This window comes from Chinchilla lanigera, unplaced genomic scaffold, assembly GCF_000276665.1.
Source record: "Chinchilla lanigera isolate Chin_1 unplaced genomic scaffold, ChiLan1.0 scaffold00001, whole genome shotgun sequence".
NCBI classification, from domain to species: Eukaryota; Metazoa; Chordata; class Mammalia; order Rodentia; family Chinchillidae; genus Chinchilla; species Chinchilla lanigera.
In genome coordinates, this window is record NW_004955402.1 from 26,586,981 (window position 1) to 26,612,024 (window position 25,044).

At 37.2% G+C, this 25,044-nt stretch overlaps 1 long non-coding RNA gene across 2 annotated transcripts in view; it reads left to right on the top strand.

Moving 5' to 3' along the window:
• The first annotated feature begins 403 nt into the window (after positions 1-403).
• The window catches only part of LOC102019550, a 51,582-nt gene continuing 26,941 nt past the window's right edge, over positions 404-25,044 (top strand). For both annotated transcript variants that reach the window (XR_259068.1, XR_001236745.1), the window contains exon 1: positions 404-561. This is a non-coding gene — a long non-coding RNA (uncharacterized LOC102019550). The remainder of the gene's footprint in view (positions 562-25,044) is intronic.

A 25,044-nucleotide genomic window follows, 5' to 3' on the forward strand; every position in this document is an offset into this window, starting at 1 on the left:
CATGTGACTCTGAAATCTTTCTTTAGTTTCCAGTCAGATGACTGAAAGCCTAGAAGTCTTCTGCTCTGCAGAAGCTGCTGCTCAGAGGAGATTCACTTAGGTCTTGGATATCGGGGGCTTTATCTGTTTATTTGATAATGGGAATTTTCTGCTGATTATTGATCTTTGCCACTCTTAGGAACTTTAGTGTCTTATACAAATGACTTTATAAAATAGACTGTATTTTTATCCATTAATGGGCACTTCATATATTGTCTAATATCTGTCTTGAAGTTTGCAGCGTTTCTGCAGCAGTACAGAACCTGACCAGACAGTGATCATACGAACTGAGGTGCACCCAGTCCACATGCAATGAAATGAGTCAGTTAACTGACCAACGACACCTCCCCCACACATCCCTTATCATGAATTTAACCCATTCCTTGCTTTGAGAGAAATGGGCTGTACTTCTGGGATAATTTTTACAGTTTTCAATCTAACAGATATGTTTCATGGTGTTTAATATCATTTGGTCATGCAGTGAGAAGAGAAGACACAATTTTAATGCCAGTGAATTACCAGGTATTTCTGTACTTGTCTGCGTACACTGTCTCACTTATCACAGTCATGTCGCAAGGTGTAAGTGATTTTTTATTTTTTCTGTTGCAAAAACTGAAGTGTAATGATGTTGTACTAATTTTCAGGATCAGAGTATGTTGATTCATGGGTTTCTAATGCTCACCATATTTCAATTATACTGATGGCGCTCCATAATCATGACACATACTTGCTTTAAAATGCATAATATTACTATCACAATAGCCCAGTAACCAGACAGCTATATATATACACCAACATTTACAATGTATAAGTCTTTTATAGTTATGAACCCATTTAATCATGGAAAGAGTTCACTTTGGGGAAAAAGTTTGGTTGTTCTTATTTTAAACATTGGAAAACAGAGTCAACGAAAAGGTAAGTAATGTTCTCCAGATCCTATAAATGGTAGTGAAGGGCAGGTATTTAACCCATGTCTGACTCCAAAGTTCATGGTCATAATAATGATGATAGGTGCTTAACTATGGTAAGTGCTTTCACATTCATTATTTTATTTGAGTCCATAAAACTTTATGAGAAGGGTAGAGTGAGCATCCGCTCACTTCACAGGCAATGAAATGGAGGTGTAGACGTGAATGGAGCTGGTAGGTAGCAGGGAAGTAGTTTAAGCTTAGGTCTTCTGACCTCCACACACTTGTTCCCTATTATACCCTATAGGAAGTTATATAAAGCTTGAATAACAGAGAGGTCATAGCATGTGATTCATTGTAAAAAAAGATACAAAGCCCATCCTCTATTCTTCAATTATGCACATCAACTACACTGCACTTCTTTGAAAGTGTATGGAAAGGTTGAAGCAAGCCATTTCATATCCTTGAATCTGTATTCTCAAGAAAATCTACTTAATATTAGTCACCTTACAAATTTGCTTTTAAAAGTGAAAGAAATAAATTCTGTGAATATTTTCTTCCTGTTTTGGGTTAGAAAATTGTGTGACTTAACACTATTTTAGAATGAACACAGTGTAATTTTTACCTTCAGATAAGTTGCAATCAGTTTTCAGGGTAGAGCATTACTTGTATGTGGTGAATACTGTAGATGTTTAACAAAATAAGTATGAGTGAGAAATAGTATTGTCAAGCCAATTTGAAGAAGAAATGATAAACTAAATCTTGAAGTATAAACTTCCCCAAAAAGGAGACAGCTTATAGCTGAAGGAAGAATGTAACTTTCTGTGATCTCTGTAGATTTCTTAATCAGATACTTTGGAACAAAAATCTATGAGCAACATTCTTCTGAGGTTCCTCAAAAGTGTTTTATAAACACAGTTGTGTTTAAAAAGCAGCAACTGGTTTCCTGTTTGGTGCCTGATATCCACCATTCAGCATTATTTTCTAGTCTATATTTCATACCTCTAGGAATTCACTGTAAAAAATTACAAACTCCTAGAATGAGAAATACTATTAATCCCTAAGTAGCATTACATATTTGCGTGTATACATTTCTCACCTTGCTATTTAAAAACTAGCATGAAATCAGAAACTAAGAAATGTGGAAAAGAAATATTGAAAGCTCACAGCAGAGGAATATTTACTGTCATCCGAAGTTCTGGAAAGAGACTTCTGACAGCTGGGAAAAAATAGGGGGGTTGGGTAGACTAGGAAAAAAGAAACTGGAAATCTGCTGGTGGCAATACAGTAAACCCATTTCCCCAGCTTATGTTTGAGTATCTGTGACCACTCAGGAAACACAGAACTTCAGGGCCAGGAAACATCAGAATTTAGTTTTCTTTCTTTGCATTGTTAACCTTCATTGTCAGTTTGATTGGCTTGAGAGTGACTGAGCGGCTGAGTAAATGCTGCATGTATGTCGGTGGGTCACAGAAGTGTGACATTTGGGTCTCTATCGGCTCCCTGTCCCCTTTGTCTATGGTGCTTTTCTCACGCTCTGCTTCTAGGCCACGATGACCCAACCATCTTTGCTCTGGCTTGCCTTGCTGCCATGTTTCTGCCTTAGAGTCAGTCAGGCAGCCATGGAGTGAAGGCTCTGAAAGAATGAGCCAAATAAGCATCTGCTTCCTTAAGATGTAGGTACCAGGTATGTGTTCCAGCAATGCTAAAGCTGACCAATACACAAAATTGGCACCAAAGAATGGGGTCATTGTGGTAACTATTTCTGATCGTGTAATTCAGAAAACTTTGGAACTGGTCTGCAGAAAGAATTTGGAAACTTTTGGAGAGGTATTTTAGAGAAATTTTGTACTGCTGTAAGTAGAGTCTAATGAGTATTTATGGTCAGGTCTCAGAAGACTAGAATGCTGATAAAAGTACAGACACTAAAAGACAGTCTTGCTGGGCATGGTGGTGCACGCCTGTAATCCCAGCACTTGGGAGGCTGAGGCAGGAGGATTGTTGCAAGTTTGAGACCAGCCTGGGCTACAAAGTGAGCTCAAGGCCAGCCTGAACTGCACAGCCAGACCCTGTCTCAAAAAGACCAGAAAAAAAAAAAAAAGTCTCAGGAAGTTATAGATGGGGACTGTATTGTTCATTATTGAAAAAGTGCTCTATTTTTTATTTCTTTATTTTTGAGACAGGGTCTGACTATGTAGTTCAGGCTGGCCTTGAGCTCACTTTGTAGCCCAGGCTGTCCTCCAACTTGCAATGATCCTCCTCCCTCAAACTTCCAAGTGTTGGGACTACAACAGTGTCCCACCGTGCCAAGTTTTAAGAAAATGCCCTTATCCTATAAACTGATTGCTACTTGTTTGAAGGCAAACATTACATTTTATTTGTTCTTGGAAATGTCTACATTTTGGTCATTCCCTAAGACTCTGAGGTTGAATTTGAGAGGTATGAACTAATTGATTCATTTTAGGAAATTTCAAGGCAGTCAAATGTTCAGGTTGTGGCATGGGTACTACTATGTACTTTAGCCAGATTTATAGTGAGGATCAGGAGCCAGAAATAGAAAAGAAAAATTTTAAAATTTTAAAATCTCACCAAGAGAATAGGCACAGGTAAATTTTGAGCCAAAGAAGGTATGATTGCTGAATATTGGTACCATCATAATGAACTCAACATCTTTTAAACCAGAACAAAAAGAAAGATGTCTTGAGGGCAATTGAAGAGTCAAAAGACCCCACTCATTACAGGGTCTAGAGTGCACAAGTATAATATTTTCATTTGAGAAGACATATATTTGGACCTCTGCTTCAAAAATGTATGCAGGGAAATATTTAGCTGAATTAACTTCACATTGTTCAGGTATTTAGACATCAGATGATACCACAGCTATTTTCCTATGGGCCCTGTATTCTGCTTACACTGTTGGCAAACCTTGACACCATTCGGTTAATGCTGGTTGTTCAGGCATACAAATTGCAAAAATTAATCGTAAACTTCTCTCCAGATTTCAAAGGAAGGCTTAGAATGTTAAGCAAAAAGCCTGAACCAAGGCAGTGCCTGCCAGGTGACCCCGAGAGGGTGGTATAAGAGGCTACAGGAGTAAAATATAGGACCTAATGCTTGCCCTGCCAAGTTCTGGTACAGCTTTTGTGCTATTCTTTTCTATTCACTTACTTCTTATTTTCAAATGGGAATATTTACACAGTGGCATTATATATTAGCATTGAGTCACTTTTAAAATATTTTAGAGGCTTATAACTAAGAGTTTGCCTTGTGTTTCAGGGGATATTTTGGACTTGGACTTTTGTGGTATATTGAAACTGTTGAGAATTTAACAGAGGCATTACTGCATTTTTGGTTAAACACAGGGCCATTGCATCATGTTAAATGGAATTATAAACTTATTATTATTGTTATTTGGATACTATGTCAGGTTTAAGGAGATGTGTCTGGCTATTAATTTGACAGAGGTGAAATGTGACAGTGAAGTGTAATTGTCAATTTTATTGTCTTGGGAGATATCTAGGGTAATTGAAGCACCTTTTTGCATGTGTCTTCATAAAAATATGAACTTGGGGTTTATGTCTGGCCCTGACCTTTCCTCTCCTGTGCTGTTCCTTGCTCTGATTCACAGCTGCCATGTACTGAGCATCTTTGTTCTACTGTGCTCTTTCACCATGGTATTGTATCTTGGAGCCAAATATCCATGGACTGAATCCTCTAAAACCATGAACAACATGTACCTCTCCTCCTTTAAATTGTGATTGTCAAGTATGTTGTCTGGTACTGGGAAACTGATCAGTATTCCAGTGATCCTCAGCCATTACCGCTATATATACTATAAGCAATTCTTATTATATTAGTTTTCATTTGAACTGACCTATGTAAGAACAAATTATGCATGCATGAGTTTGCTAACATCTCCAGGGCAGAGAGAGAACTTTGTTTCTCCTAAGAAAGCACAGAATGAGATTGCTAGTACTGATGGTTAATATTCCCTCAGCTTCTAACATTTTCTCAAGAAAGCTAACTAGATTTTGATTTAAAGGGCTGGCAACCATTTACCTCTTTTTTTTTTTTTTTTTTTTTTTGCTTTTCATAGGTTGCCAGTCAACAATATGAATAAGGGTTTTCAGTGATGCAGGAGAATTAATACCTTAATAAAGGACAGATGGGAATTTGTAAATAAACACCTTTGGGTTGGATATCATGGGTATCCCCAGCGTTTTATAGTGGGATAAAACTCCAGTTGCCCCAAATACTAGCATAATTTATATCATTCACTGGCTTCTTCCCTTTCCAGTATTTCTTCTTCTTTCTTTTTACTGAATTTCCTGAGATCACCTGTAAAACAAACTGGTGCTACTAGCATCATCATATCAGAAAAGCATCACACTCATGATAGAATTTCACATAAGTAAAATGTACACTAGTAACAAACTCTTATTTTGAAACACAACACGACTTTTGAGGATTTCATATCTGAAAAAAAGAACTCTTTGAAGCCATTTAAAATAACATCTCCATTTCTACCCAAAGAAGCCAAATAGGAAGCCCATTAATAATAATGCTTTGCTCTTGTGCATAATTTTGCACGTTTTAAAGCCCTTTCCCATATTTAATCATATTTGATCCTCATGACAACCTTGTGCAAAATGTAGGGCAAATGTTAGCTTGAGGGACAATGTGGAGTGGTAGAGAGAGTTCTCTGAACTGGGAGTCTGGAGACCTGATTCTGTCAGTAATTAGCAGTGCAACCACAGACAAGGCCTTAACCCTCTCTGGGTCTCTCTGTCCTTATCAAGTGATAAAGGGCTAGTCTGTGAAATTGCAAAGACTCTTTCATCTATGAACACCTATGAGATCCAAAATACAGAGATGGAACGTGAAGACTTTAGGTGATAGTTACTATAGGGTTAGAAAATGGTCAGTAAGAAACTTAGTACTAAAATCAAGATCTAATCACCCTAGAAAAAAGGAACATTATGTAGAAAATGATATCGAACATTGACTTAGAACCTCTTCTATCAGCCATTGAGCTCACATTATGTGCCACATATTATCAGCAATCCTAAAAAAAGATCCTACAGAGTATGTGTTAATTTAAAGATGAGAAACCTTAGATTTCAAGAGTTTATGTCACTTGGCTTAGGTCACAAGCTATCCATGGAGCTCTTAATATCTGAACCTGTCAATGTACATAAAATAAACAATTCTCTTAAGCTGAACAAGTAATCTTTGCACATTTCACAAGTACATTAATAATGTTAGGATATACTACAAGCTTGGGATTTATATAGGTCCAAATTTTAACTCCCTCTCTGGTTGTATTTCCTCATCTACATTGTGTTTACAGGTGTTCCCTTGAGGTTCTTAAGAAAAATAAAAGTGATGAAGAATTCAAATTATTTTTTGTATTAATTTTTCTGTCAGTCTTCCCAAACCAGCTGCACACTGGCAGATTCATATGACTAAAAACACAATGGATAAAATCAGAAGGCAAGTGGTATACTGGAGATTTAAAATAACTTAGGAATTTGTTTTGTCTTGTTTATCTCTGTCCTGATTCTATCTAGTGATTTTTGTGGAAAATTCGACCTCTGTGTATGGTTTCAGTAGTATTACTGCTTGTACTTGTTCTGCAGTGATAGGCCTTCTCATTCTATTTTACCCAATGAGCCCGTATATCCTTGCACATATCTGTGTATGGAGAAGTGGGGACGTTGGTGATTACTGCACTTATTTTCACATTCTTCTAGAGAATGTTTACTAACCAGTGGACTGTAAGTGAACTGTGAAGCTAGGAGGACATGTTGCATATACCAGGGAAATTGCATAATAATTATATTTTAGCTTAAATAACACCAAAAATGTTCAATTAAGACTTTTAATTAATAGTTGAAAGATTAATCAATCAATAATTATAGCAATGATGATAGGGTGTAATTGCACTTAATTAGAGGGGGCTGATTAATGATCAGGGTAAACCGTTCCTTGAAAAATTTCAAAAGTGATGGATTTTGGCTCACAGAATTAAAAAGAAGTGCCAGAATTGCAGATGATGGGTCCTTGGCAACTAGGGCATGGAAGGAAAAACACATGATTAAACCAAAAGAAATTCTATTGTTCAGCTTGTTCATCATTATACTGCTAATTTGTACAAGTTTGAGATTAATGAAAGAAAATACACATCTGAGGAAGTCTACAGAAAAAGGAAAAAAACAGAAATTGCTTGAGACAGTTTTCTTTGGAAGCTCATTTCTCAGGGTTGCTCTTTCTATCTCCAAGGGCAGAATGGTTGTGTGAATTCAAATGATGTTCTTATCAGTTCATCACAGGAATAGATGAGATGGAGGATCAGACATCCCAAGGACACGTTCCTTGTTTATAGAATGATTACTCCTCTGACTTCTGCTTGCTGTACTCTAATCAAATCTAAGTGGCTACTGGGACTAATGTGAATTCTATCTGAAGATGGTTGAATTCTCTTTAGAGAACAGGTAGGTGATTTCCTTTCAGTGTCATCCAACTAATGAGGAGGAATCCCACAATGCATTAACCTGAAGAGGCTATCTATGCTCCTCAGTGGAGAGAAGGGTTGATTTTTGGAGTAGGTGGCACCATATTTTAAATCCTGCAGATACTTATCCAGAAATAGATCAAACTTACTGTAAGCATCTATGAATAAAAACATAAACAGATTGGCTGTACAGAAAGACAACATCACAAAGTATTTTTGAAAGTCTTTCAGTGTATTAGAAATTCTGTTTTGGCTGCAGCTGGGGAACTGCCTGCTCCCAAAATTACCCATGGCTTACATTCATTGCTCTTGTCTCCCTCCAACTTATATGCACACTTTCTAAATTAAATCTCAAGCACAGCCAAAATTCTGTATGTGAAAGTATTTAACAAAGCAGTTCATGACCTGAATCAATCAGTGTTTATATTGATTATCTACTGTCTTTGTCCAAACATACAGGTTGCTGTAGTAGATACAAGTAAAGGGAGAGATTATGTAGCTCTGTTTTTAACTTCTCAAGAGCTACTACACATAACTGATTAGAATATAATATAATAATCAGAGAATAGTTTCTATATAGAAACAAGTTACCTCAACTGTCTTGTCTTCAGTTACTTTATCTACATGTGAAACCAACCAAACAAACAAACAAAAATCTGACCATGATTTTTCCATAGCTTACCATCCCAATCCCTTCTTGCAATGCAATTGTGACACTAACTTTCCATAGTTAACACAAACATCACAAGTAAAAACATAGTTCTCATTAAGTCTGATCTGACATTCATCACAAGCCCCTGGGCTCCCAGTGCCTCTGCATTTTGACCTGTAGTTTACAAATCTGGCAGTTTCTATTACCATCTCAGGTTGTATGATTCAATAAAATGATTTACAGGACTTAGGAAAGTGCTGCATTTCTGATGACAGTTGTATTATAATGGTTGGCCATGTCATTGAATGCAATCTTCAAGACTGAGAAGTTAGACTGCTATTACAGTTCTTCAAGCCTCAAACATCTAATGATGAAATGATTTTGGACTACCTTTTTTTTTTTTTTTTTTTCTCCAGTACCAGGAACCGAACTCATGACCTTGCGCTTGCCAGGCAGGCGTTTTTGCCGCTGAGCTAAATCCCCAGCTCTGATTTTGGACTTCTCATGCTCCATCAGGAAACTATGTAAAGCACGCCCTATGAACCACATTATTAGTATAAACTAGGCTCATGGCCTACCATGAAGAGCAAGGATACTCTAACACTTGGGAATTCCTAAAGAATTTCCCACTTAAGAAGTTCGGAAAACGACCACACAAATTATGTAACACAATATACCCACTGACTGTTATATTGAATGAACAAGATAATGTGCCTTAGCATTTTATTTTAAATTTTAAACAAAAATACCATGTCTAGGCTTTATCTTTAAAGACCAAGAGAGCATTACAAGTTCATTTTATTCATTATAACACAGTATTCCTCAACAGTTTCAGAAGAGAGAAAAGTCAACATTAGCCTCAGTAGAAAGAAAGGTATTCAAAACTGCCATAGGGCCTGGAATATAGTTCAGCAGCACAAGCGCCTGCTTGGGAAGTACAAGGTCCTGAGTTCGATTCCTGGTACCAAAAAATAAACAAACAAATAAAAAAAAATCAAAACTTCCATAACACTTAAATTGGATTTTGCAGGATATGTGTCATCTGCTAGAAAGAAGTTTTTTAATATTCCATTCAAGCCATCAGTATAGTTAAAAGCAATACTATTGATTGATTTTTAAAACTTTTTGTATATTTTTAATGCTTTGTAAACATACAACTTAAGACAACTTGAGTTCTTCTTTATATCCCATGAATATCACTTTACAAAGTAGGTGGAGAACAAGAGTCTTTATGTAAAGTGTCTAATTTCTTACTTTATTTGTATTTGGGCATAGGAAAAACCAGAAAATTTGGTAGCTGGGTCCTGAAGCAAAAACCTGGCTCTAATCTAATCTAATCTAATCTAATCTAATCTAATCTAATCTCTATCGATTTCTAGTTTGATCATTTTGATATTTGACCTGTCCAAAATTTAGTTTCTTTGCCTGCTAAATAAGAAGAGCATCTGCCTTGTTTAACTCATGAGGTTGTAAGGCCCCAGAAAAATATTTTATTATCTCATTAAACTCAAAAGTGGAGATTAGGAGAAAACTTGAAAATTATCAATTTTCAATTAAATCAGCCTAGAATGTTCTATGTCTTGATCATGGAATTATATGTATCTTATTCCCCCACCTGCCATGAAACTAAATGAAAATGATTCCACAGCATAGTTCTTAAAAATTCTTGAGCCTTAATTTGAAGTACTAGAACCATTCAAAAGAGGGTAAGGGAAAGAGAAAAATTTTCAATTTTTTTCCTAACCGCTACTTTTGAGTTTAATTAGATAATAAAATCATAATATGGAAAAAATTGAAAATTACCAACTATATTCTTCAGTAGTAACACCATCCCTTACTTTCAAACTCATTAACTTCCAATAAACTTCCCCCTACCCTCTTTTGAATGATTCCAGTATTTCAAATTATGGCTCAAGAATTTTTAAGAACTATGCTGTGGAAATATTTTCATGTAGTTTCATGGCAGGTGGGGGAATAAGACACATACAATTCCATGATCAAGGAATAGAACATTCTAGGCTGAGTTAGTTGAGAGTTGGTGAGCTCCTGTGGGTAAGGACCTTCCTATCTTTTGCATTCTGACTTTGAGCTGTGTGCAAGAGATCTGAGGCTGAAGTATATACACTTCCCACCGGTGGAAGTGCTATAGAAATATACGTTAAAAACTTACGTACACTTAAACACTAGAAAAGTGAATTCTGACTGAGGGGAGGATCAAAGGATGTGGTAGAAAAGGGTATATATTTCTCTCACTTTAGAGGTAAAGACAGAGCTGTGTGAGGATTTCAAACACAAGCTTCCACAAAATTCAGAGCTGGAGAAGGAGCAGAACCCACCCCAGGAATAGAGGACGAAGAGTCAAGGCCCAGAAATGGAAGGCTGTGGTTGAAAGGCTAAAGCCAGTCACACTATAACTGCACACAACAGGTTAGTGTAGAGGATGGCAGGAGAGGGGAGAGTGAGCGCGTCTTGTTTTTCAGTTCCACCCTGACTGCAGTGAGATGGTTTGGTTGGGCTGCGCAGGAGTCAAACCTTCCTGACAGTCACTATTGCAGCGTTTTTATTGACTGCTTAATATGAGCCAAACAACAATGAAAGCCTGCTGAATTTATTAATACCTTTAATTCCCTACTTAGTTCTAAAAGGTAAACGTTGTTATTAACTTCACTGCTGACAAAGAAAAATGGAAACCCAGAGAGTTAAATAAGCCTATCAAGTGTTATCAGGCAATTTGACTCCATATCCATGGTCCTTCATCATTGGAAGTTGACCTGAATCCAAACTAAAGAAGAAATTAAATAAACAAAATGAAAACCAATACAAAACAAAACAGCACAGGAAAGAGCTTGACAGGGAAATTTCAGGACTACTACCTTTTGGTTCTGTGCATTGATTTGTAATCTCTCCCAGAGGCTTACACCTTGAGATTTGATCACCAGCTTGTGGCACTATTGCGTGGTGAGGAAATCTTCAGAAGGTGGGGTTTAGGGAAAAAGGACATGAGAGTGTCCTTGAAGGGAGAGAAAGGACAGCAGTGTCATCCTCTCTGTGTTTGCTTCCCTGCAGCTATGAGGCGAGCAGTATCAACTGCTGTGATCTCCTTTGCTGCAGGTGAGAAGGCCATGGGACCAAGTGGCCATGGGCTGGAAATTCTAAAACATGAGCCAAAGTAAATGCTTCTTCCTTTTTGATTATTTATCTCAGATTCATTATAACAGAAAGTTGATGCATACATGTAGGCTTTTGAGGTCTGGTGAATGAAGGCTAAAGGATTAAGAGTGGATCCAGGGAAGAAAGATTTATCTAATGAGCTTGGGAACTTCGCACAATATTCACAGATCTTCATGAACTTTTATGAAATTTGAAATCATGGATATCCATAAACTTTGCCAGAAAGAAAATTATTACAAAAAGCAAAGGAATTATTTACATAAAGAATTTTATATCAGTGGGGAAAATGAGGAGCAAAACCCGGGACATCCCCTTTGATGTGAGTACGTCGCTTCTCCCTGGATCTGCACTGGGAAAGGCGTTCGCATAGGATCGCATTCCAGTCCATAACTTCCACAGCTGCGTCTCAGAGTTCACTGCTACAAGTGGAAGTAAGAGTCCGTGATGCGAGGCCTGGGACTGCGGGGAGGGATTTAATTACCTGAAAATCTCCACAGCCTAGAAAAAATGATCGTTCATGGGATGATCACTTGGAAGGTGTGGAATAATAAATAGTGGAGACCGTGCCACTAGAGTATATTGTAACTCCATTAGTGATGATAAAAAACCCAGTGTATGATTGGTGGCTGGAGCCTTCCTTCAGAATTCATAAATCAATAATTGATAAAATGTACTCAGGTATAAATAAGTAGAATTTTATACGGTAGGTTGAATAAACTGATTACAGGATACTGCAAGTGTCAGTGGAATTGTGGGTGGTGTTTTATTTGTGAAATGAAGGGTAGGAATTCCCAGACTTTACAGCTGTGAGCTATATACCTTAGAATTAGATCGCAGAGGCCCTGTAGGGGGATCACACACCAAGTAATTAATTTGGCTAAGGAATTTTCTTCACGGTCCCCAGAACTGACTGGATATTATGAAGGTGAAGGACATGTTTTGAAGAACACAATCATGTTTGCTGGCAAGGAAAACTGAAATAGAAGCAGTTAGGAAAGTTAGTAAAGGAAATTGTTGAACAGGAAAGCTTGTGAGGTTTTAAAATCCTAAAATAAGGAGAATATGGACATTGTTAGCTGGATATGCCAGATCTCCTACTTCATTGGTAGGTTTCTGGCATTTTAGGTAAAATAGCAAATCATCATGGGCATTTTGGCAACTTTCAAATTGGGGTGTTACTTATGGCAACCACTGGCAACCCTGATGAATCAGGGGAGAGTACCGTAGAGTGTAACTTTTTTTTTTCCAGTACTGGGAATTGAGTCCAGAACCTGCACACTGAGCTACCTCCCCAGTACTTTTAAAAAGTTTACTACTTTGACAAAGGTTGGGCTCAAACTTCGGATGTTCCTGCCTCAGCGTCCCAGAGTGCTGGGAGTACAGGCATGTGCCATCACTCTTCACAGATGTGGTGGAAGGTGTGATATACGTGTTGCGTACTCTAGTATTTTGGGATATAAAAAAAATCTTCTATACCATACCAAAATTACTTTTGAAAAAAAATGAAGTAATCAGGGCTGGTGGTGTACTTCAACTTTAGTAGCATGCTTGATTAGCATGCTGCTAAAGGCACCGAGTTCAATCCCTAGTAAGAGATAGAGAGATGACAGATAGATAGATAGATAGATAGATAGATAAGAGAGAAGAAAAAGAAAAAATGATGATACACCTCTTGAGCTAATCTCATTACCTATGTTTATGTCATATATTAAGTCTCCCTTACAACATCAACAGAAAAAAATATTCTATGTATTAATTCTTTGTAATTTCAACAGTGTTTATCACAGTATTCTGGAAGCCTATGTGAAGGACAGGCTACAGAATATTTCACTTCCTATTCAAAAACAAAAAGAAGACACTTGAATATGTTTAAAATAACTAAAATTATTTGTTAGTCTGTAATTAACACAGGCAAACTGGAAAAGTGAAAGGGTGTGAGCCAGGCAGGGAACAACGAGTAGTGTCAAGTGCCTTAGAGAAGAGTCACAGAGGGTGGGAATGGGTAACAGCCTGCAAAGGAAAGGTGTCATGACATGATAGAAAACTGGGCCCGTGGAAGGCTGGAGGGTGTGCATCAGCAATAACTCACTGGGAGAACTTGGCCAGGTACAACTTTCAGAAAGGTGATGCTAGAGTCATTGGGAAGATGTTACACAGTGTTGTTTTGAAGACAACAGCATACTCTTAGGGAAAGGTTTGAACAAATAAATTACTTCAAGCATATAGCTCCCAAGGGTTTTATATTATATCTAACGTGAGTTAGCTTTATTTCTTGGGTAAGAATTTAATTTCATTAAGAACAAACCTTGGTCCTCCTCTTCACCCTGACTTTAGCCCAGGATAAGAGCTAGCAAATCAATGAACAGGGTTTCTGCCAGATTTGAACACTTGTTAGTACTGGGGAGGTTACAAAGAGAGAGATAAAACCTTATCCTAACATCAGAAATATGAAGTAATGTGTAAATCATTAAAATGTGAGTAGCTTTGGTTTTCCCACTTATGAAATATAAGAATTGTATTTGCTAAACTCTAAATTCCTTCCATCTTTAGTATCCTCACATTTTAAAACTCAAATTGTATTTAGTCTTTCTCTAATCTCCTGCTCAAATATATCACACAGGTTGACTGCTGTATCATAAGGCATCACTTCTTCATCCTTGCTAATTTTGTAGTCATGACAAAAGAGATCTGTATCATTCAGAAGTCTTAAAGTTCAAAGCAAGTCTTATTTTTAAGATTGTCCCTAATACTGTGGAGTCCTAACTGACTTGTTCATATTCTGCACTGATACCTACATGAGGAACATATTTGTATCCTGTATTATTTAGTTTTTCCATCTCTGGGTGGTATGGTTTATATCTGGATGCCCCTTCCCCAAATCTTTATGCATTCAGAGACAGGGTTTGGGGAGAGGGAGGCACTACAGCTGCCTCAGTGTTAGACGATAGAGTTTGGTCAAACAAACAGGACACTAAAGGGGAATGTTTGGAAGGGTGTATATCCTTCTCTGGCTCTGCCCTTTGCCCTTTGCTTTCTGGTTGCTTTGATATGAGCAGCATTCTTCTGCTAGACCCTTCCCTCAAGCCACTGACCATTCAAGGACTCAGACTTCTAAAATGTGAGCCAGAATAAACCTCTCTTCCTTTAAAGTGGAAGTGTCAATTAGTTTGCCTCAGAGACAAGGAAAGTGACTAAGTCACTGGGACAAACTACCTAACATCTATAACTTAAAGAACTGTTTAGCATGGCTTGTGGTTTCAGAGACTTAGTCCATGGTCAGTTGGCTATAAGGTAGAGAGATATGGCAGAAAGGCGGGGCAAAGCAAAGCTCCTCACTTTGTGTCAGCTGGGAAGCACACAGGAGAACAAACAGCACTAGAGATGAAGCAGTTAGGGAGGAGTTACAGTCTCCAAGGTCATGGTTCTGTGACCCACCTTGCTACACCCAGAAATGTGCTTTGCTCATTTTCTAGGCAGCTCTCAAACCAATCAATTGAAAATCAAGTGTAACTGTCACATAGTCCTTGATTTGTATGTACCTTGACAAGAAAATACTGCACTTACCATTTAATTTTTTGCAGCCTTGAACTTTCGTTCAATACATTTTGAGTACATCAGAATATCTGCAATGCGAAGAAAGTGAATTACAACAAAGTATCTCTTTCTACATGTCATTTGTAGATTTTGTAATTACTGTCACTTGTCATAATCAAGATGCTTTTTCTTAAAAACTAGAATTAAAAAAGATCAGAAATAAAAAGGAAGTATCTGCAGGAAAGGAGGAAATATTTTCCAGTTTCTGTGGTTAGGCAAGTTTAGAATGCTTTGTACAATGCCTGTGGTTCATGTGTCTTCCTTTAGTTTCCAAGTAAAAACTACTCAGAAGGGAGAGAAATAGTGATGGGATGACCAGGAATATGGCAAGTTTCTCTTTCCTATAGATAAATGAGTAGCCAAATCTGAAAATCATGTATCTTCATATAACTACTTGAAAAATATTCCAGAATGAGACTTACTTTGTAATTCTCTATTTGAAAATTATTAGTAGGAGTATCAGGCATTTGATAGCATAATAGTTTTGTGCATATCAATGATACAGTAAAAATAAGTAAATGCAGTTGGATTCAGATATATGAAAGATGGTTTTCTACTGGGGTTGACAATGCTGAAAAATAAAGTGTGATCTACCTTGTTGGTGATTCCTGGGAACATTTGTTGGACAACATCCAGGGTACCAAATTCTGTCTTGGTTACTCATCTTTGTTGCTGAGAGAATATGTGGAGGTTTTCGTCCGTACTTGGCTGGCTCCGAGGTAGAGTAGGACATGTCAGTGGGCAACAATTCATGGCTGCAAAAGATAGCAAAGCAACAATAGTAACGGGGGGAAATGGTAGCAATCAGCCTCTTTCCCTCTCTTACATTGTAAGCAGGCTACCTGCACCCAGGCGGGCATACAGCACTCACATAATCTCCATGCCCTCCTCTTGCAGAGGCTCAGGATGATACAAAGTAAGGACTCTGGCCCCCTGCTCAGTCACTCATTTAACCTTCTAAAATTCTCACATTGACACAATGAACAACATCCTAGTGCAGGAAGGGCATGTGCTTGTCACCCCAGGATGCAGAACTGCTAAGTCACTTAGCCAAACCTCTAGATTCCCCAGGCTGACACAATGCATCAACCATACAATAATGTTGAAAAATAAAGGGTGATCTACCTGGTTGATGATTCCTAGGGACAACATTTATTGGACAACATCCAGGAAGTTGCTTTTACTCTCTAATTTTTTTCACTAATAAAGCAGCAAGTTTCCTTCTGGCTCTAAATGTAACTAGATTATTAGTGTATGTTTAGTGTTTTTCATAGGCAAAAAATTGATCACAAAGATGTCCATATCATATACTCATTTCAGGAGCACATATACTAAAATTGGAAAGATGTCCACATCCTAATATCACTGGAGCCTGAAATTATATGGCAAAGGGGATACAAAGTTACAAATTTTATCAAGGTTGCTAATTAGCTTATCTTGAGAAGGGGAGATTATTCCAGATGATCAGAGGGGACACGGTGTAATCCCAAGGGTACTTAAAAGCAGAACAGCAAGGGAGAAGAAAGAGTGTTCAACTTTAATAATTAGATCACAAATACAAATTACACTCACATTGTAATACTACTTTACATACATCAAGACAACTATTAAAAAAGGAAAGGCAGAGAGAAAAAAAGAAAAGGAAAATAAAAGATGCCAGTGAGGTAGTGGAGAAATTGCAGCCCTTGTAAACTGCTTGTGGGAATATAAAACCATACAGCTTCCCTGGAAAATACTTTGGCTGTTTAAAAAAGTTAAATATAACATTGCCATATGATATACTGAGCTGTTTCTACGGTTCCAAAAAAGGTTAGACACAGAGACTCAAACTGATATATGTATAAAAATTGTGATGCAATTGAGAAACACCTTAGAAATTAGCAGGGCACACTGCTGGATGTGTCGGTGGGTGTTTCCAGAGAACACAGGATCATGAAGGCTCTAATTTGATCAGAGATTTAACCCCGCGATGAGATGAAGGTTTGATGGTATTACTGGGTGGAGGTAGAATCAGGAGGGGTCTAGTAAGAGGGAGTCCCATGCGCCTTTCTCTCAGACTTTCACCTTTCACTGGCTTCAGCTTTGTGGCTGCCTTGTGGTGAGTGTCTTTCCTATGCCATATCTTCTGCTATAACGTCTCCATCTGGACCCAGGCCTCAAGCAATGGGGCCAGCTGACCATGGATGGAAAACAATGAAATCATGAGCCCAGATAAATCTTTCACCTTTTCAATTGATTTTCTTAGGTTTTGTCTTCGTAAAAAGCCAATTAACACACTAGTGTTTATAACAGCATTCCCTACAAAGGCCAAAAGGTAGAAACAACCTAATTGCCCATCAGGAGATGAATGATTAAGCCATATGTGGTACATGCATGTGTTGAAGTGTCATTCAGCCATATAAAGGATTAAGTTTTCATATATAACACATTTGAGCCTTGAACACATTATCATAAGTGAAGTAAGGGAAGTAACTTGGATAGAAAAGGACAAGACTATATAATTCCATTTGTACATTGCTTTAGCATAAACAAATGTATAGGGACAAAAACTAATAGAGATTACAGCTGTTAGCAGGACAAAGAAATGAGGTGTCATTGTTTAATGGGTACAGGGTTTCAGTTTGGAATGACGGAGTTTTAGAAATTAACAGCGGTGATGGTTCCATAACATTGTGAGAGTATTTAATGTTACTGCATCGCACAACTGAATTGACCAATGTGGAGAATTTAATGTTACATATTTTAATCACAGGAAAAATGCAAAAAGACAGTTTACAACTTACAAATTCTACTATAACTACTATGACTGCTACTACTACTGAAATATTGAGATGGTTATATTTTTTTGATTTATACCACACATATTATGACTAATGTACTTGTGTCATTTTAACCTGCCAAATATTAGGATGTGAATTATTATTTTTTTAAATTTTATTTTATTATTTTACCACTTCTGATGGTTTTTCGAGGGGAATAGCTAATGATTAAAAGTTTTTTTTTTAATATTTTGACCAATTTTGCATGCTTGTATCTGGTAATCTGACCAATTTATGTGATGACAACAATTTGCAGTATAATATCCATTGATGAATTCCTACAATCCTACCTAATGACACTACGTATTGTCTCTAATGTTCTTTTAAATTATTATGTTCTTATTCCCTTTAATGATTTGATCAATCTTCTATTCTTACATCTGGTAATCTGAGCAACTTTGTTGAAGATAACCATATGTAGTATAACAACCACTGTTAATCTCTACCATTCGGTTTGAAACCCTGTATCATTTTTAACGTCATTGCTTTGTGTTGTTTGTATTTTGCTATTGTTCTTTTTTTGTACTATTTTCTTTAAAATAAAAATAAATAAAATGAAATACGTAGGCGCAGAACTTAATAACTACCTAAGTACACATAAAAGAAGTTGGGAGTAAGGGTAGACCTTAGATATGAACCCTCAAAATATGGCTCCAAATCCATGTTCCTATGTTGCTTCCAAATCATCATATGGCAACTTAATATGCTACATCAGTGTAAAAGTTTCAAATGTAACAAGTTTCATGCTTTAAACTAAACACAATATTCTACTTTATGAACCAATAGAATTTTAGTTGCATGTAGCAGAGATTCATTCTGAATTTCAGCTCTTGATGCAGGAACTAACTAGGAAGACTGGTTGTGATGCTTCAACATCAGCATCATCACCTCTGGCAGGGCATTGCTTGGAGTAGTGGGTCACAGTGGAGGCAGGACCAGTGCACCCAGGAAAGGTGAAGAAATAAGTGACTTTTGCTGCTCTCTCTCATGCAGCCTCCAGCACCTCCTAAACCCTTCCAAATCTGTCTCATACAAAGGATGCCTATGTGGATTTTTCAAATCAAGTACACATTCATATGTCTTTCAAACTTGTCACACCACAGTTGTTGGAAATGAAGTTTTGCAAAGAAATTACTTACCAGATTTTGCATTCTCTAAAATAATAAGCGCAATTTTGAAAGTAATTTTTTCCTGGAGGAGTTGCTTCTTCATCTTGTCAGACAAATCTGATGTCTTTAAAATTTATTTTTTCCCTAACCCTCAAATCCTTGTTTTTGTGACCTGCCTACGATTTCAGAGGGTGGTGACCTCCTTGAGAAGAGAAATGTGCCATCTCTGTCTTGCAGATGGCTCCTGCATCTTGCGCCATTTGATATTTCTCTCTTTTCTGCAGTTAGGTGGCTCAGATTCTTAATTAAAAGATTCATTTCTATGGCAGCTTTTATAAAGTGAGTATCTGCACATGAAGGAAGAGGAAAGAGAACAGAAGGAGCAGGGAGCACGGTCTGCTTTGCACCAGATACTGAAACATTACACTAATCTTTTTCACACCTTGTGGAGTTTCAATTTTCCCTTTAAAATGTGGATTAAACAAAGTTGCCAAAAAACATATGCTTTCATGTCAAACATTTCACTTGTTTGGGAGGCTGAAAGCAGCCTGGGAGTGCTCGCTGACTCTGCCTGCGGAGAGGGAGCAGGGCGCTCTAAGCTTCTAATTAGAAACTTGCACGTGGAAAGGTGGAAGATGGACACTAGGGGGACGGCATGGATCCGGTCATTGGTGGGCTGTATGGACAGACCAAGAGTTTGGCCTTAATGGACAGAAGAATCAGAGTCAGTTGCCAGAATTGATGCTGGCCACCTTCTCGGGCTGTGATTTCACAACTGATCACGTTTGGAATGAGACAGAACTGATGGAGTGAACTCTAGGGAAAAACCATTTGCTATAGGTAAGCTGGTAAGAAAATGTGGCTCTTTCTGCTATGTGAATGCAAGCCTGACCCTCTTGTCCACTTGCTGTGTAATATTTAAATCCTGTGACATCATGGAAGTTACTCTTGGATGCATCGTTCAGGAGCAGGAGTACAGACAGTTGCCCTCAGAGTTCTAGAAACTGGACTATTAATTGAGGGCTGAGTTAACTCGCCACATTCCATAAGGATGTCTGTCAAAGGACCTGGTGTTAGGTTAATGTGGTCATTCGTGAAAGTAAAATAATTTTTTCCATCATATGGAACATTTAGGTAGTAATTCTTAAGGTGGTAATTCTTTCCAAGTATATCTTTAGAACTTAGAGTTATTAGTCTAAAATCTGGGAAATTTATTTGCTTAATTTGTCAAATAATATGTCTGTTATGTTTTGTTCAAGGATCTTATGAACATGTGATTATAATCTAACAAGTTAGATTTTCTGTGTCTTAGTTCTTTGATCAGTTGGGTCAATATGGATAATAATAATAACAACCAAACACAGGGTCTTTTCTATTTATTAAACTACAAGGTACAGGTTATAGATAAATCTGACAAGGCCTTCACCTATGTATTCTGAAAATAAGTCATTATTGTACCCATTTTACTGATGAAGACATCAAGGGTTTTTCAGATCTAAATAATTTCTCTCAAGTTACTCCACTAATAGTTGGTAAAATAGAAATTAACACTCAGTTGTTTGAATTCATGAGCTTTCTTGTACTGGGTTCTCCGGCAATAACAATGAAATAATGTTTCACTTTGTCCTTACTTCCCCATGTGAATTACAATATATATTTGTAAATCATTTGTAAACAGCATGTGTCAAAATCCCTTTCTGACCCATCTTTCTGCTAAGATGTCTAATGAATTCATGAACAAAATGTACAATTAAATGATCTGTAAATCAAGAAACTTTGAGTTTGCTTCTGTATCTTGCCTTTGTTATTGGACATTACTTATTTAAATTAATTGTGCATGTAACAATTTATCCATTCATTCCAGAAACAATTAAAGCATAGTGTCTGGAGTTAGATGCTCTGGGATTGAGCCCAAATCCAATACTTGCAAATACTGACTGAATTACTGAACTGATTTATGACTCAGTATCCTTATCAAGCATTAGAATTGTATAGTATCTTAGGGCTATTGTGGGTATCAGAAGACTAGGTATGGTCTAGAATATAGTGAGCACCATATAAGTAAGAGGTGTTCTTCACAGAGAATTGAGATGAGTCTTAGTGTGACTATAGGGAGCATATGATTTTGTCCAGAATCCACCCTGAGCCTTCTATAAATTGTTGCCTACAATATCCTACAAGGAAACTAATTTCTTGCATGCAATTACATCATTATAATCTTAGCTTCTTTTCTCCAGAAGATTTTTCAGTCTTCCAGAGTCCCAACAGAAATATTAACAGTGAATAAAGTCACATATGAAGTGTTTAATTGCTTTGCTTTATAAAAAGGTGTACTATATAAGAAGGGCTCTGTAGATAGACATTGGGATGAGGTAGGTAAAAAGCCATACTCAACAAGAGTCATGCTGAACAAAATATATAACTTTGGAGTACCTCACCCACTCATGAAGACTTTTTGTATAAAAAGAATGGATTTAGAGTAGCTGACTTTTGTAGCCCTTGTGGCTCTACCTTTCTTTGAACTGTTGGTAGAAATTATATAACCTTATCTTGGTTTGAGTTTCATCTTGATTTACTCTATCTCTATAACCTGAATCTTGGAGTTTACAACAGGTCTTAAAACACAGTTTCAAGACATGTTGTGATGGTGCAGAAGATGGCCTTAGGGGATTAAAGAAGAAGCCAGTTCATTGAACATTTATTGGGTACTTAGTAGGAGCACCATACTGTTTCAGGTGTAAGGAACATTACAAAAATAGAATAAATTCCCAGCTATAAATGGCTTTAAAGCCAAACTAAGAAAGTCAAATTAAAACCAAGAAAAAGAAGAGGGAAGATACTCTAAGAGTTTGAACTTTCTTTTTTTATTTCAAAGGGAATAAAAAATAATAAAAAAAATTAGAAACAGTACAGAATTTCACTAAGCAAATTGATCGGAATTCAACAATGGCTGCTATATTGCACATTGTTGATTGAACTTTCTTGATGGCTATAAAATACTCTGGAACACATGAGTTATCAGAAGGTGATATCGTGAACTTAGCTGAGGTGTTCAAGTCTGCCAGGAGTGATGGCCAGGGGATGAATAGGATACAACTGGACACAAAAACCAAGATAGGAACTGTTAGGTGTATAGTGGGCATTAGTAAGCCAGAGGGAGTTGGGAGTTGGATGATAGAGTGCAGACAGCCTCACTAGTGGCAGAAATACTTGTTGGAGACAGAAAGAAGTGGGGCCTAGACTTTCACACAGCTGAGAAGTGAGCAATAGATAGCAAATGAGAGAACACTCCAGGGTCAGTGCAGGGCATCACATGGAAATGACAGCTGCAGTTCAAAAGACATAAATAGGGAGTCTTCAGGTGAAAGTCCACAACAATCTGAGGGTTAAATTAGGACAGTCTCACCCCACCCTGAGTGATCTCCTTCCTTAGAAACCATGAATCCGAACAAAATTTCACAGAACAAAACTTCACTGAACAGTATGAATCAGATTTGCATGTTTATATCATGTTCAATGTTTCACAGCTCTTGTTAACTCCCTCACTGTCTACTTGGTTCTATGTCTGTGAAGCAGTAGGTTTTCACTTCTGTGTACACAACAAATCTTACATGTAAATGTTGGCACGTTACTCCTTGTTTTTCTGGACAATTTCATGTTCTCAGACTTGAGAGATAAGGATCCTCTTTGTCTTCTTTCTTTATTTCGTAAAACCCTTTGCTCAGTGAGCAATGCATTGTTTCAGGCAGGGGATTATATGCTGCATATATTTTATTTCATTTCAGACAAAATACTAGAGTTTTGCCTGAAAAATGCAAAGCAAAAGAAACATTCATTTTTCTGTGGTTTTAATGATTTACTTACCCACTAAAATATAGATTTATCTAAATTAGACTCATTTAAATTTCCTTATCCGTCACTCTTGTTAGGAAACACAGTGGTTTTCTTTTTCTTGATGAGAGAACTGAGACCCAATCTGCAGCCTGTTCCTTCTCTTTATCTGTCTTTCTGTGCCTCACTGCTGCACACCCACCCACCCCTGTTCACTCTGACACACTCGCATGTTCTCACGGGAAGTTAACCCAGGCCCAGCTGACAGACCCAGAGGGAGGGTAGAGCGGCTTCTGCTTCAGCTTAATGAGCTATTGGACTGAGACATGACGCTGGCTTAACAGCAGTTTTCCTCAACTGTGGTGTGATCAGGAATTTGCAAAAGTTTATTCTTAGCTCTTTCCTTTGGCTTCAGCAACATGTTAACAGCTTGTGCATTTTGTAATGCCTTTTTTTCATTGCCATGGTAACCATTAAAACTTAAGGTATATGTGGGTCAAGATCTGGCCAATCATTGGTTGCTGGTATGCTGGAAGGCAATGCAAATAAAAACCACATCTAGACAGCTGTTTTTGACAGGTGTGCCTTAACCTGGTCGTGAGATTTCTAGATAATGAAATATTGAGAAATGATCATTTGCTTTATGAAGTACTGGAAATAAACTACTTCAACATAGCAAATTCTTTACTTGCTTTAAAAATGGGATTATTTTGACCACATGTTGATTTACAGGAAGCTTCTAGGAGCAAAGATGCCACCTAAGGTTTTAAAGCCTAGAAAAGAATCACAAATTTGATTTTAGGGCCATATTAAATTGGAAGACATAAACCTTACCTGGCTCTCTCCACATTTAAAAAATTTTTGTGGTTTAAATATTGCATCATTTTCTTTGTCAAGTATGGTATGGTAATTAATTAAATATTATCAAATTCAGGTCAACTTGCCAACGCTAAGCAAATCCAAACCTGTATTTCAAGCAAAACAAAATACAGACCAGCTAACAACCTCAGTAAGAACAACAGCACAAAAAGGCTATCCCCAATATGAAAATATTAACGACTACATAATATAGCTCATTTCTATTTTTCTTTCATTTTCTCATGTCAACAGTGTCTATTTCTTGAACTCTACGCTATTTATTGTAGGGGGCTTTAAAGCTTGTGGGGGAAAATTCCTGCTTTCAATGAATTTGAGAATCTATTTAGAAATAGAATTTATGTCAGGAAAACAGAAATGGCATGATTATATGCTACATGCAGCCTGTGAGCACAGGAAATGGAGGAATCCTTATGAACCTGATATCCAGGAGAATGACCATACAGGAGGCAAAACTCAGGCTGTCTATTGAAAAACCTGAGAGAAATGACTAGCAGGCAGCAGGACTGGGAGGATGTTATTTCTGAACAAATATTTTCATAATAAGTTTCATTAGTGTAATTAATATGGTTGCTTCAAAATGTAGGACAATGTGAATAGTAAGTGAAAGAAAAACTGTTTCATCCTCAGGTGAAGGTAACATTTTGTTTAAATATTAACAATTCTTAGAAAGTATGAGGACATTTCCTTGTAGTTCAAATGAAGGTGAGGGCCTTCCCCTAATATGAAGATGATGAATTCATGTGGAACATGCAACGAGGTTTAATGCTTTCTTAAGGATATGATTCATTTTAGGCAGAGAAAAATGTTTATTTAAAATACAGTAGCTGGATGAAAACTTCAAGGGTCTTAATGGTACCACCAAAACCAAAGATATGTATTTCTTAATAAAGATTCTTAGAAACCATGTTTCTTGTCCTATGTACCCAGTTCAGCTACAATGATTATAATGAGTTGTAACCTTAGACAAAACAACAAATATAAATATTCAACATCCATCTGCTTAGTAAAAATATATCTTGAGCAGTTCACTCTTCAATTGTTGCCTAAGACAAAGATATCCTTTAACATTGCCTGTTTCCATTCTCAATCACTGGCAGATATTAATTTATTTTATTTTTTTATTTTTTTATTTTTGGTTTTTCTCCGGTACCGGGAACCGAACTCACGACCTTGCGCTTGCCAGGCAGGCGCTTTGCCGCTGAGCTAAATCCCCAGCCCCTGGCAGATCTTAATTTAATCAAAACTATCGTCCATGACAGGCCCGCAAAGAGAACACTGTGCAAGTCTGTCTTGATTCTGAAACTGGCAAGGCTGTCCTGAATTTTGTTGTCTTTTCAGTATTTCAGATTTCAGTATTTTATTTGCAGATTCCAAGATTCTCTAACTGACCACTTCTTGCTTCAAGGACCTCTGCCTCGGCAGTTATTCATAATAATAGAGTTTTAATTAATAACTCCTTCCCCCTGTAACTGGTGAATATCCATAAGCCAGTAAGAAATTAGTTTAAGGGAGGGATGATTATGTAAGA